This window comes from Pleurodeles waltl, chromosome 3_1 (assembly GCF_031143425.1).
Source record: "Pleurodeles waltl isolate 20211129_DDA chromosome 3_1, aPleWal1.hap1.20221129, whole genome shotgun sequence".
Lineage (NCBI taxonomy): Eukaryota > Metazoa > Chordata > Amphibia > Caudata > Salamandridae > Pleurodeles > Pleurodeles waltl.
Window position 1 is genome coordinate 78,545,991 of NC_090440.1, and position 13,657 is coordinate 78,559,647.

At 49.2% G+C, this 13,657-nt stretch overlaps 1 protein-coding gene across 5 annotated transcripts in view; it reads right to left on the reverse strand.

Moving 5' to 3' along the window:
- CAPRIN1 (cell cycle associated protein 1) overlaps window positions 1-13,657 on the reverse strand; it is a 590,401-nt gene that overhangs the window by 24,058 nt on the left and 552,686 nt on the right. The gene's annotated exons all lie outside the window — the stretch shown is intronic.

A 13,657-nucleotide genomic window follows, 5' to 3' on the forward strand; every position in this document is an offset into this window, starting at 1 on the left:
GGACACTTAGTGCAATTTTCACAGTTCCTGGGGGAGGTAAGTTTTTGTTAGTTTTACCAGGTAAGTAAGACACTTACAGGGTTCAGTTCTTGGTCCAAGTTAGCCCACCGTTGGGGGTTCCGAGCAACCCCAAAGTCACCACACCAGCAGCTCAGGGCCGGTCAGGTGCAGAGTTCAAAGTGGTGCCCAAAACACATAGGCTAGAATGGAGAGAAGGGGGTGCCCCGGTTCCGGTCTGCTTGCAGGTAAGTACCCGCGTCTTCGGAGGGCAGACCAGGGGGGTTTTGTAGGGCACCGGGGGGGACACAAGCCCACACAGAAATTTCACCCTCAGCAGCGCGGGGGCGGCCGGGTGCAGTGTAGAAACAAGCGTCGGGTTCGTAATGTTAGTCTATGAGAGATCTCGGGATCTCTTCGGCGCTGCAGGCAGGCAAGGGGGGGATTCCTTGGGGAAACCTCCACTTGGGCGAGGGAGAGGGACTCCTGGGGGTCACTTCTCCAGTGAAAGTCCGGTCCTTCAGGTCCTGGGGGCTGCGGGTGCAGGGTCTCTCCCAGGCGTCGGGACTTAGGATTCAAAGAGTCGCGGTCAGGGGAAGCCTCGGGATTCCCTCTGCAGGCGGCGCTGTGGGGGCTCAGGGGGGACAGGTTTTGGTACTCACAGTATTAGAGTAGTCCTGGGGTCCCTCCTGAGGTGTCGGATCTCCACCAGCCGAGTCGGGGTCGCCGGGTGCAGTGTTGCAAGTCTCACGCTTCTTGCGGGGAGCTTGCAGGGTTCTTTCAAAGCTGCTGGAAACAAAGTTGCAGCCTTTCTTGGAGCAGGTCCGCTGTCCTCGGGAGTTTCTTGTCTTTTCGAAGCAGGGGCAGTCCTCAGAGGATGTCGAGGTCGCTGGTCCCTTTGGAAGGCGTCGCTGGAGCAGGATCTTTGGAAGGCAGGAGACAGGCCGGTGAGTTTCTGGAGCCAAGGCAGTTGTCGTCTTCTGGTCTTCCTCTGCAGGGGTTTTCAGCTAGGCAGTCCTTCTTCTTGTAGTTGCAGGAATCTCTTTTTCTAGGGTTCAGGGTAGCCCTTAAATACTAAATTTAAGGGCGTGTTTAGGTCTGGGGGGTTAGTAGCCAATGGCTACTAGCCCGGAGGGTGGGTACACCCTCTTTGTGCCTCCTCCCAAGGGGAGGGGGTCACAATCCTAACCCTATTGGGGGAATCCTCCATCTGCAAGATGGAGGATTTCTAAAAGTTAGAGTCACTTCAGCTCAGGACACCTTAGGGGCTGTCCTGACTGGCCAGTGACTCCTCCTTGTTGCTTTCTTTGTTCCCTCCAGCCTTGCCGCCAAAAGTGGGGGCCGTGGCCGGAGGGGGCGGGCAACTCCACTAAGCTGGAGTGCCCTGCTGGGCTGTGACAAAGGGGGGAGCCTTTGAGGCTCACCGCCAGGTGTCACAGTTCCTGCCTGGGGGAGGTGTTAGCATCTCCACCCAGTGCAGGCTTTGTTACTGGCCTCAGAGTGACAAAGGCACTCTCCCCATGGGGCCAGCAACATGTCTCTAGTGTGGCAGGCTGCTGGAACCAGTCAGCCTACACAGATAGTTGGTTAAGTTTCAAGGGGCACCTCTAAGGTGCCCTCTGTGGTGTATTTTACAATAAAATGTACACTGGCATCAGTGTGCATTTATTGTGCTGAGAAGTTTGATACCAAACTTCCCAGTTTTCAGTGTAGCCATTATGGTGCTGTGGAGTTCGTGTTTGACAGACTCCCAGACCATATACTCTTATGGCTACCCTGCACTTACAATGTCTAAGGTTTTGTTTAGACACTGTAGGGGTACCATGCTCATGCACTGGTACCCTCACCTATGGTATAGTGCACCCTGCCTTAGGGCTGTAAGGCCTGCTAGAGGGGTGTCTTACCTATACTGCATAGGCAGTGAGAGGCTGGCATGGCACCCTGAGGGGAGTGCCATGTCGACTTACTCATTTTGTTCTCACTAGCACACACAGGCTTGTAAGCAGTGTGTCTGTGCTGAGTGAGGGGTCTCTAGGGTGGCATAAGACATGCTGCAGCCCTTAGAGACCTTCCTTGGCATCAGGGCCCTTGGTACTAGAAGTACCAGTTACAAGGGACTTATCTGAATGCCAGGGTGTGCCAATTGTGGATACAATGGTACATTTTAGGTGAAGGAACACTGGTGCTGGGGCCTGGTTAGCAGGGTCCCAGCATTCTTCTCAGTCAAGTCAGCATCAGTATCAGGCAAAAAGTGGGGGGTAACTGCAACAGGGAGCCATTTCTTTACACAAGCCCCCCCCAGCCCACAGGCCAGGAGACTCAGCCCAAGCTGGGAGAGTCTTCCTAGTCTGTCAGGCGAGGAAGAGTAGGAGAAATAGGCTGGTTAGTTGCAGGGCCTACTCTGTCTTACATCCTTCTGTTCAGGTCATTCCCTTTGGGGAACTGACCTACTTCCACAGTGATAGGACCTAGTCTGAATTGCCTCTTGTCTGCCTCTTCAATGTCTCCACCCATTCTTTCTATTTTGGTCTTAGAGGTATCCACCTCTGCTAACCTTATCTTGTCCAGGGTTACCCCTAGCTTACCCAGAGAGGTTACCCAGAGCTGGAGTAACCCCACCATGACCAATAGGGTCAGGGGGCCTAACTTGCTATTTGGCATGGGGTCAGACCACCATGCTAAGGATAGTGCAGCCATAAAGGCTAACACCCAGCAGAGGCCACTGACAGCTGTCAGTGCCCAGAACCACACCTTTAGCTCTGCACCTAAAAGGGAAGGGGCTAAGTTACAGGCCTCTTTGGGTTCAGGTTGCCTGTCTGCTGTATTAGAGTGGGGGGTTACCACATCTTGTAGTAAACACCCTTCTTCCACTCTTTCTTCTGTTAGCTGAGGAGCCACCCACTCAGGTTTAACAGTTGCCTGACTAGCCAGGACTTCTTGTGGGTCAGGTTGGACTTTATCAGGGCCATTTTTGGAGTTCTCCCCTACTGGAGCAGAATCTCCTTGGCTTGCTGTAACCTTGGCTAAAGGTTGTCCACCCTTCCTACTCTGTTTTCTTTTCTTCTTCTTCTGGGGCCTGCTTGCATTTACTGCAGAGGCAGGACTTCCAGAATCCTTGGGAGAGGACTGGCACTGGACCAGTTCCTCTCTTGGGCTCTGACTAACCTCTGGGTAGTCATTTCCAAGGAGACAATCAAGGGGGAGGTCTGTACTGACTACTACCCTTCTCCAGCTAAGAGTGCCACCCACTTCTATGGGTACTAAAGCCACAGGCCTCTTAGTGACCCTGTCTAGGCTAACTCTTACCCTGGCAGTCTCACCTGGGATGTACTGGTTTGAGAGCACCAGCCTGTCATGCACAATAGTGTGACTGGCACAAGTGTCTCTCAGGGCAGTGGTTGGGATTCCATTCACCAGTAGGTGGTGGAAGTGTCTACTTCCCTCTGGAATCTCCAACTCACCTGTTGGGCCCTGTTTCCAGTTGAAGGCTATGAAGACCTCCTCATCTGAGGAGTCATCTCCCATGGCTACACTGGTTACCCCTGGAATTTTGTTCTGGGGTTTGTTTTTGGGACAAGAAGTGTCCTTGGTGTGGTGCCCAGACTGTTTACAGTTGTGGCACCATGCCTTAGTGGCATCCCAGTTCTTACCCTGGTACCCACCTTTGTTTTGGGTTGTGTCTTGGGGCCCACCCACCTGTTCTGGTTTTTGGGGGCCTACAGAGGACTCTTTTTCTTTGTTTCTAGTGTCACCCACTTTCTCCTGGGGAGTTTTTGTAACCCCTTTCTTTTGGTCACCCCCAGTGGAAGTTTTGGTTACCCTAGTCTTGACCCAGTGGTCTGCCTTCTTTCCCAATTCTTGGGGAGAAATTGGACCTAGGTCTACCAGATACTGATGCAACTTTTCATTGAAGCAGTTACTTAAAATGTGTTCTTTCATAAACAAATTATAAAGCCCAACATAGTCACACACTTCATTTCCAGTTAACCAACCATCTAGTGTTTTTACTGAGTAGTCTACAAAATCAACCCAGGTCTGGCTCGAGGATTTTTGAGCCCCCCTGAATCTAATTCTATACTCCTCAGTGGAGAATCCAAAGCCCTCAATCAGGGTACCCTTCATGAGGTCATAAGATTCTGCATCTTTTCCAGAGAGTGTGAGGAGTCTATCCCTACACTTTCCAGTGAACATTTCCCAAAGGAGAGCACCCCAGTGAGATCTGTTTACTTTTCTGGTTACACAAGCCCTCTCAAAAGCTGTGAACCATTTGGTGATGTCATCACCATCTTCATATTTTGTTACAATCCCTTTGGGGATTTTTAGGATGTCAGGAGAATCTCTGACCCTATTTAAGTTGCTGCCACCATCGATGGGACCTAGGCCCATCTCTTTTCTTTCCCTTTCTATGGCTAGGAGCTGCTTTTCCAAAGCCAATCTTTTGACCATCCTGGCTAACAGGGGGTCATCTTCACTGGAGTTATCCTCAGTGATTTCAGAGGTGTTGGTCTCTCCTGTGAGGGAACCAGCATCTCTGACTATTATTTTTGGAGTCAGGGTTTGAGGGACCCTGTTCTCCCTAGATAGGACTGGTAGGGGGGAATTTTCCTCCAAGTCACTATCCTCTTCCTCTGAGTGGCCACCCTCAGTGGGGTTGGCCTTTTCAAACTCTGCCAAAAGCTCCTGGAGCTGTATTTTGGTAGGTTTGGGGCCCATTGTTATTTTCTTTATTTTACAGAGTGACCTTAGCTCCCTCATCTTAAGATGGAGGTAAGGTGTGGTGTCGAGTTCCACCACAGTAACATCTGTGCTAGACATTTTGCTTCTAAAAGTTGGAATACTTTTTAGGAATCTAAAACTGGTTCTAGAATCTAATTCAAACTTTTACAAACTTTTAAACTCTAAAAGAAATGCTAAACAGGATCTAACACAAGGCCCTAGCAGGTCTTTTAAGAATTTAGAAAACTTTTCAAATTGCAAAAATCAATTTCTAATGACAATTTTGGAATTTGTCGTGTGATCAGGTATTGGCTGAGTAGTCCAGCAAATGCAAAGTCTTGTACCCCACCGCTGATCCACCAATGTAGGTAGTTGGCTCTGTATGTGCTATTTCAAAGTAAGGAATAGCATGCACAGAGTCCAAGGGTTCCCCTTAGAGGTAAAATAGTGGTAAAAATAGATAATACTAATGCTCTATTTTGTGGTAGTGTGGTCGAGCAGTAGGCTTATCCAAGGAGTAGTGTTAAGCATTTGTTGTACATACACATAGACAATAAATGAGGTACACACACTCAGAGACAAATCCAGCCAATAGGTTTTGTTATAGAAAAATATCTTTTCTTAGTTTATTTTAAGAACCACAGGTTCAAATTCTACATGTAATATCTCATTTGAAAGGTATTGCAGGTAAGTACTTTAGGAACTTTAAATCATAAAAATTGCATGTATACTTTACAAGTTATTGACAAATAGCCGTTTTAAAAGTGGACACTTAGTGCAATTTTCACAGTTCCTGGGGGAGGTAAGTTTTTGTTAGTTTTACCAGGTAAGTAAGACACTTACAGGGTTCAGTTCTTGGTCCAAGGTAGCCCACCGTTGGGGGTTCCGAGCAACCCCAAAGTCACCACACCAGCAGCTCAGGGCCGGTCAGGTGCAGAGTTCAAAGTGGTGCCCAAAACACATAGGCTAGAATGGAGAGAAGGGGGTGCCCCGGTTCCGGTCTGCTTGCAGGTAAGTACCCGCGTCTTCGGAGGGCAGACCAGGGGGGTTTTGTAGGGCACCGGGGGGGACACAAGCCCACACAGAAATTTCACCCTCAGCAGCGCGGGGGCGGCCGGGTGCAGTGTAGAAACAAGCGTCGGGTTCGTAATGTTAGTCTATGAGAGATCTCGGGATCTCTTCGGCGCTGCAGGCAGGCAAGGGGGGGATTCCTCGGGGAAACCTCCACTTGGGCGAGGGAGAGGGACTCCTGGGGGTCACTTCTCCAGTGAAAGTCCGGTCCTTCAGGTCCTGGGGGCTGCGGGTGCAGGGTCTCTCCCAGGCGTCGGGACTTAGGATTCAAAGAGTCGCGGTCAGGGGAAGCCTCGGGATTCCCTCTGCAGGCGGCGCTGTGGGGGCTCAGGGGGGACAGGTTTTGGTACTCACAGTATTAGAGTAGTCCTGGGGTCCCTCCTGAGGTGTCGGATCTCCACCAGCCGAGTCGGGGTCGCCGGGTGCAGTGTTGCAAGTCTCACGCTTCTTGCGGGGAGCTTGCAGGGTTCTTTCAAAGCTGCTGGAAACAAAGTTGCAGCCTTTCTTAGAGCAGGTCCGCTGTCCTCGGGAGTTTCTTGTCTTTTCGAAGCAGGGGCAGTCCTCAGAGGATGTCGAGGTCGCTGGTCCCTTTGGAAGGCGTCGCTGGAGCAGGATCTTTGGAAGGCAGGAGACAGGCCGGTGAGTTTCTGGAGCCAAGGCAGTTGTCGTCTTCTGGTCTTCCTCTGCAGGGGTTTTCAGCTAGGCAGTCCTTCTTCTTGTAGTTGCAGGAATCTCTTTTTCTAGGGTTCAGGGTAGCCCTTAAATACTAAATTTAAGGGCGTGTTTAGGTCTGGGGGGTTAGTAGCCAATGGCTACTAGCCCGGAGGGTGGGTACACCCTCTTTGTGCCTCCTCCCAAGGGGAGGGGGTCACAATCCTAACCCTATTGGGGAATCCTCCATCTGCAAGATGGAGGATTTCTAAAAGTTAGAGTCACTTCAGCTCAGGACACCTTAGGGGCTGTCCTGACTGGCCAGTGACTCCTCCTTGTTGCTTTCTTTGTTCCCTCCAGCCTTGCCACCAAAAGTGGGGGCCGTGGCCGGAGGGGGCGGGCAACTCCACTAAGCTGGAGTGCCCTGCTGGGCTGTGACAAAGGGGGGAGCCTTTGAGGCTCACCGCCAGGTGTCACAGTTCCTGCCTGGGGGAGGTGTTAGCATCTCCACCCAGTGCAGGCTTTGTTACTGGCCTCAGAGTGACAAAGGCACTCTCCCCATGGGGCCAGCAACATGTCTCTAGTGTGGCAGGCTGCTGGAACCAGTCAGCCTACACAGATAGTTGGTTAAGTTTCAGGGGGCACCTCTAAGGTGCCCTCTGTGGTGTATTTTACAATAAAATGTACACTGGCATCAGTGTGCATTTATTGTGCTGAGAAGTTTGATACCAAACTTCCCAGTTTTCAGTGTAGCCATTATGGTGCTGTGGAGTTCGTGTTTGACAGACTCCCAGACCATATACTCTTATGGCTACCCTGCACTTACAATGTCTAAGGTTTTGTTTAGACACTGTAGGGGTACCATGCTCATGCACTGGTACCCTCACCTATGGTATAGTGCACCCTGCCTTAGGGCTGTAAGGCCTGCTAGAGGGGTGTCTTACCTATACTGCATAGGCAGTGAGAGGCTGGCATGGCACCCTGAGGGGAGTGCCATGTCGACTTACTCATTTTGTTCTCACTAGCACACACAGGCTTGTAAGCAGTGTGTCTGTGCTGAGTGAGGGGTCTCTAGGGTGGCATAAGACATGCTGCAGCCCTTAGAGACCTTCCTTGGCATCAGGGCCCTTGGTACTAGAAGTACCAGTTACAAGGGACTTATCTGAATGCCAGGGTGTGCCAATTGTGGATACAATGGTACATTTTAGGTGAAGGAACACTGGTGCTGGGGCCTGGTTAGCAGGGTCCCAGCACTCTTCTCAGTCAAGTCAGCATCAGTATCAGGCAAAAAGTGGGGGGTAACTGCAACAGGGAGCCATTTCTTTACAGTGAGTTACAAACAACAAGGCCAATGGCAAGCAACGGGCAGAATGCATTCACAAGGAAGCACTATGAATTTACTTAAAGTGACAGCTGTGGGATACTTTGTGGGGAAAGTCCAGTATTTTAGACCATATCTTGCAGAGGTTTGGCTACATCAATCACCCAGGTAGTATGACAAGAAGACCTGCAGTGGTTTCCATGTTGCAGGATAGGTCTGTACACCCATTCTATCAGTTTGCCACCATTTCCTATGGTACAGAGCTTCTGGCACACCTCTTGTAGGGTTATTGCTAGGTAGCAGACATGAAATAGGGCATTTAATGATTATTTAAGGTGGTTGTAAGTAAATAGTTGACCGGGGTGAAGATGGTAGTCTGCCACAAGGGTTTGGAAATTTAGTAGCTCACTGTTCAGAAACAAAGTCCCCAATTTTAAGACACCTGCAACATGCCACTGATAGAGTTGCTCTGAGCACAGCCATCCTGTGCGAGTGGGAAGGCTTAGCAAAGGTAGTGCAGGAGCACAGGGTTTCTTTGTGTCAGTGAGTTTACAGGTTCTGGCAAGGCAAGAGAAAGCCATGCATGATAACCCCGGATGGTGATCCATAGAATGGTCAGTAGGAAACGATGAGCAGTGCATTAAGCCTTCCTTAAAAGTCTTTACTGGTAAACCCCATCTCATGCAGGGAGGTGGGCAGAAAGCCAGTGAGCCACCCATTGGACATCTGCAGCTGAATAAAAGCATTCTAAGTCCAGAAGACCTAATCCACCCGCAGTCACAGTTAGCTTTAGAGTGGAAAGAGCTCCTGATGGCGCCGCAGTGACCAAATCAGACGTGTGGCCTATCTGAAGAAGGAATGAAGGACGAGCAGGGGAAGGTTTGCAAAATAATACTATCATTGGGGTAGCACATCATCTTCACTAGTGCCACATAGCCTCTACAGAAAGCAGAAAAGAAGACCAAAAAGCAAACTGGGCTTGGAGGGACCGTTTGCTCTGCCGAGATTTTCATCCTGGAAATCAGTATAAGAATGGTAGATATTAATCACTAGGTATCAAAAGGTAACTTGTTCCCAGTTCAATCTGAGATCTAATTGTGTATGAAGGCGAAAACAGTGCCATATGTTAATGAAACACTAATTCAATTTTAAAATTTGTAAATTTTGTTTGTGTAATTTACATCCCAAATATTTTGAAGATTGTATGTGTACTTGACACTTAGGGATAACCCAGATCTCTAGTTTGGCTTTTGCTCAATTTCAAAACCATATAAAGACATGGACTAAGCGGGCAATTGCCTTGCACAACCTTGCAAGGGGTCTGGCCCCTGCTCACCCTTCACAAGCACTAACAGCGGACCATTGCACCAGAAGAGTTTGCCAAGGTGGATGGGTGTTGATTATTCAACCACTTGATAGTGCCCCTTCTGTTTCGCTCCTGTGTGCAGACAACTCCCCAGGTACCCAATACCTTCAAATAGTCTTGGTGGACCCATCTTGTCTGATTTTAGGAATTGTCCCACCTTGTTCTTCTCTTCTTTATTTATCCAGTTGTTAGCAACAACCCTTTGAATTACTTGCCGTGGATCTCCCATTTGAACTCGATTTCACCCTACTCTTTTATTATCTTTGATTGGTAGTCCGGGCTCCCATTTCTGAGATAAATGTAGAGTCCCAAACATACACTCTAGTGCAGTGAGACTACAGACAAGTTATGGGTACATCACATCCTGTCATTAGGTGTGAGACTGTCACCCACACCATCTGCCCTGCCTCTTTAAAAAAAAATAGGTTGAAAGTCCATGGGCGGTTGGGGTAAGCCAGATGTTTTTGTTCAATTTGTTTAAACTAGCATAAGGTTAATTACCTTAATGTTTCCCAAACTGTTTGCCAGGGGTTTTGAAATGTTCAGAAACATAATCAAAATGTTGCTGTTACTTTCTCTTCAGGAAAGATCGGGTAGATTTGGGTAGGGGTGATGGCCTTGCCGTGAAGGGCATTAATTTACTACTGAACAAGGACGTAATGTGACACCTATCTGTAGCACACCAGGAGGCAATCACAAAAGGTCCACAGTGAATAAATAGTGCTATGTTGAAAAAGAGTACATAACTGCACTGACAACATAGTGAGGCATGGCCTCTCTTGCGTTTGTCTGTAAAACTGACTTTGTTCTTGAATTTTTGTCCTGAATTTTGACCCTTTGTCCTGAATTTTTGTCCTGAATTTTGACCCTTTGTCCTGAATTTTTTACAGTCCTGTCCAGAATTTGCCTCAATGCCAGGTGGTCACCCTACTAAGTACTGCCCATGTAACAATACCAGGGATGGGTGATAGTGTAATTCCCCAACCAAGATCAAAGATCTAAGTTAATAAAAGCGGCACATAACAGACTTGCTTCTTCCCATGCATGTTTTTCTTTCGGAAAGGGGTGCCCAGAGAATCTGTGAGAAAGCTTGCACTCTCAACCCAATAGGGGGCAAGTTTTGGGCAGTCCCACACTGTAAGGAAATGCCTCCTTGGCATGGTTGCCCCCTGACTTTTTGCCTTTGCTGATGCTATGTTTACAATTGAAAGTGTGCTGAGGCCTGCTAACCAGGCCCCAGCACCAGTGTTCTTTCCCTAACCTGTACTTTTGTATCCACAATTGGCAGACCCTGGCATCCAGATAAGTCCCTTGTAACTGGTACTTCTAGTACCAAGGGCCCTGATGCCAAGGAAGGTCTCTAAGGGCTGCAGCATGTCTTATGCCACCCTGGAGACCTCTCACTCAGCACAGACACACTGCTTACCAGCTTGTGTGTGCTAGTGAGGACAAAACGAGTAAGTCGACATGGCACTCCCCTCAGGGTGCCATGCCAGCCTCTCACTGCCTATGCAGTATAGGTAAGACACCCCTCTAGCAGGCCTTACAGCCCTAAGGCAGGGTGCACTATACCATAGGTGAGGGTACCAGTGCATGAGCATGGTACCCCTACAGTGTCTAAACAAAACCTTAGACATTGTAAGTGCAGGGTAGCCATAAGAGTATATGGTCTGGGAGTCTGTCAAACACGAACTCCACAGCACCATAATGGCTACACTGAAAACTGGGAAGTTTGGTATCAAACTTCTCAGCACAATAAATGCACACTGATGCCAGTGTACATTTTATTGTAAAATACACCACAGAGGGCACCTTAGAGGTGCCCCCTGAAACTTAACCGACTATCTGTGTAGGCTGACTAGTTTTAGTAGCCTGCCACAAACCGAGACATGTTGCTGGCCCCATGGGGAGAGTGCCTTTGTCACTCTGAGGCCAGTAACAAAGCCTGCACTGGGTGGAGATGCTAACACCTCTCCCAGGCAGGAATTGTCACACCTGGCGGCGAGCCTCAAAGGCTCACCTCCTTTGTGCCAACCCAGCAGGACACTCCAGCTAGTGGAGTTGCCCGCCCCCTCCGGCCAGGCCCCACTTTTGGCGGCAAGGCCGGAGAAAATAATGAGAATAACAAGGAGGAGTCACTGGCCAGTCAGGACAGCCCCTAAGGTGTCCTGAGCTGAGGTGACTCTAACTTTTAGAAATCCTCCATCTTGCAGATGGAGGATTCCCCCAATAGGGTTAGGATTGTGACCCCCTCCCCTTGGGAGGAGGCACAAAGAGGGTGTACCCACCCTCAGGGCTAGTAGCCATTGGCTACTAACCCCCCAGACCTAAACACGCCCTAAAATTTAGTATTTAAGGGCTACCCTGAACCCTAGAAAATTAGATTCCTGCAACTACAAGAAGAAGGACTGCCTAGCTGAAAACCCCTGCAGAGGAAGACCAGAAGACGACTACTGCCTTGGCTCCAGAAACTCACCGGCCTGTCTCCTGCCTTCCAAAGATCCTGCTCCAGCGACGCCTTCCAAAGGGACCAGCGACCTCGACATCCTCTGAGGACTGCCCCTGCTTCGAAAAGACAAGAAACTCCCGAGGACAGCGGACCTGCTCCAAGAAAGGCTGCAACTTTGTTTCCAGCAGCCTTGAAAGAACCCTGCAAGCTCCCCGCAAGAAGCGTGAGACTTGCAACACTGCACCCGGCGACCCCGACTCGGCTGGTGGAGATCCAACACCTCAGGAGGGACCCCAGGACTACTCTGATACTGTGAGTACCAAAACCTGTCCCCCCTGAGCCCCCACAGCGCCGCCTGCAGAGGGAATCCCGAGGCTTCCCCTGACCGCGACTCTTTGAACCTAAAGTCCCGACGCCTGGGAGAGACCCTGCACCCGCAGCCCCCAGGACCTGAAGGACCGGACTTTCACTGGAGAAGTGACCCCCAGGAGTCCCTCTCCCTTGCCCAAGTGGAGGTTTCCCCGAGGAATCCCCCCCTTGCCTGCCTGCAGCGCTGAAGAGATCCCGAGATCTCTCATAGACTAACATTGCGAACCCGACGCTTGTTTCTACACTGCACCCGGCCGCCCCCGCGCCGCTGAGGGTGAAATTTCTGTGTGGACTTGTGTCCCCCCCGGTGCCCTACAAAACCCCCCTGGTCTGCCCTCCGAAGACGCGGGTACTTACCTGCAAGCAGACCGGAACCGGGGCACCCCCTTCTCTCCATTCTAGCCTATGTGTTTTGGGCACCACTTTGAACTCTGCACCTGACCGGCCCTGAGCTGCTGGTGTGGTGACTTTGGGGTTGCTCTGAACCCCCAACGGTGGGCTACCTTGGACCAAGAACTGAACCCTGTAAGCGTCTTACTTACCTGGTAAAACTAATCAAAACTTACCTCCCCTAGGAACTGTGAAAATTGCACTAAGTGTCCACTTTTAAAACAGCTATTTGTCAATAACTTGAAAAGTATACATGCAATTTTGATGATTTGAAGTTCCTAAAGTACTTACCTGCAATACCTTTCGAATGAGCTATTACATGTAGAATTTGAACCTGTGGTTCTTAAAATAAACTAAGAAAAGATATTTTTCTATATAAAAACCTATTGGCGGGATTTGTCTCTGAGTGTGTGTACCTCATTTATTGTCTATGTGTATGTACAACAAATGCTTAACACTACTCCTTGGATAAGCCTACTGCTCGACCACACTACCACAAAATAGAGCATTAGTATTATCTATTTTTACCACTATTTTACCTCTAAGGGGAACCCTTGGACTCTGTGCATGCTATTCCTTACTTTGAAATAGCACATACAGAGCCAACTTCCTACATTGGTGGATCAGCGGTGGGGTACAAGACTTTGCATTTGCTGGACTACTCAGCCAATACCTGATCACACGACAAATTCCAAAATTGTCATTAGAAATTGATTTTTGCAATTTGAAAAGTTTTCTAAATTCTTAAAAGACCTGCTAGGGCCTTGTGTTAGATCCTGTTTAGCATTTCTTTTAGAGTTTAAAAGTTTGTAAAAGTTTGAATTAGATTCTAGAACCAGTTTTAGTTTCTTAAAAAGTATTCCAACTTTTAGAAGCATAATGTCTAGCACAGATGTGAATGGGGTGGAACTCGACACCACACCTTACCTCCATCTACAGATGAGAGAGCTAAGGTCACTCTGTAAACTAAAGAAAATAGCAATGGGCCCCAAACCTACCAAAGTACAGCTCCAGGAGCTTTTGGCAGAGTTTGAAAAGGCCAACCCCTCTGAGGATGGCAACTCAGAGGATGAAGATAGTGACTTGGAGGGAAATTCCCCCCCTCCAGTCCTACTTAGGGAGAGCAGGGCTTCTCAAGCCCTGACTCCACAAATAATAGTCAGAGATGCTGGTTCCCTCACAGGAGGGACCAACAACTCTGAAATCACTGAGGATAACTCCAGTGAAGAGGACATCCAGTTAGCCAGGATGGCCAAAAGATTGGCTTTGGAAAGACAGATCCTAGCCATAGAGAGGGAAAGACAAGAGATGGGCCTAGGACCCATCA